Genomic DNA, 617 nt, shown 5'->3' with positions numbered 1-617 from the left:
TGCGCTCCCTCTGACCCCGCCCCCAATCCAGACGCACTTCCTGCACCTGCCACGCCCCTCCTCTCGCTTTCGGTCCAATAGAGGCTGCGCATGACCGCCGTGTGGGCGTGGTGGAATGCGGAAGGCGGGGTGAGCTGAAGGAGGGGCGGGAGGAAGATGGGAAATCTTCAGGCATAGACTCCGCCTTTTTCCGGCGACCGTCGCCATGGTGACTTGGTTGTGTACACTGTCCATTGACTGAGGGAAGAGGTGAGCCTGGGAGCTGACAGGGGGGTGGGGTCGGGGTTATGAGGGGTCCTGGAGCATATGAGGGGAGGGAACCCCTGGAGGATCAGTTGGGGTTCCTTGAGAATAAGTAGTGGGGGTCCTGTAAGATTTGTGAAAGGGAACCGACCCCAGGAAAATGTCATGTGATTATTTTATGCCAAGTGATCGTTTTATGTCACGTGATTTCTATATGGATTGTAGTTCCATTTATTTGTTTTATAATCGTTACTTATAAATTCAGGACATTTTCCCTCACCTGCTGTACCTGTGATACCAGCACAGGAAATTGGGGAATGGTTGTCACTGGGACAGAAAGACACAAATAACTATAACACCCATTGTCAGTTATA

At 51.7% G+C, this 617-nt stretch overlaps 1 protein-coding gene across 1 annotated transcript in view; it reads left to right on the top strand.

Annotated features, from left to right (window-relative positions):
* Window positions 1-222: 222 nt before the first annotated feature.
* Window positions 223-617, top strand: part of KIF9 (kinesin family member 9) — a 40,600-nt gene continuing 40,205 nt past the window's right edge. Inside the window, exon 1 of the mRNA XM_018574202.1 lies at window positions 223-249. The gene's annotated coding sequence lies outside the window, so the exon portion shown is untranslated. The remainder of the gene's footprint in view (window positions 250-617) is intronic.

The sequence above is a fragment of the Nanorana parkeri genome, unplaced genomic scaffold (assembly GCF_000935625.1).
Source record: "Nanorana parkeri isolate BGI_ZX_2015 unplaced genomic scaffold, ASM93562v1 scaffold2807, whole genome shotgun sequence".
Classification (NCBI taxonomy): Eukaryota; Metazoa; Chordata; class Amphibia; order Anura; family Dicroglossidae; genus Nanorana; species Nanorana parkeri.
Note: the sequence above shows the minus strand (reverse complement) of the source record. Positions and strands in the feature narration are given on the sequence as shown.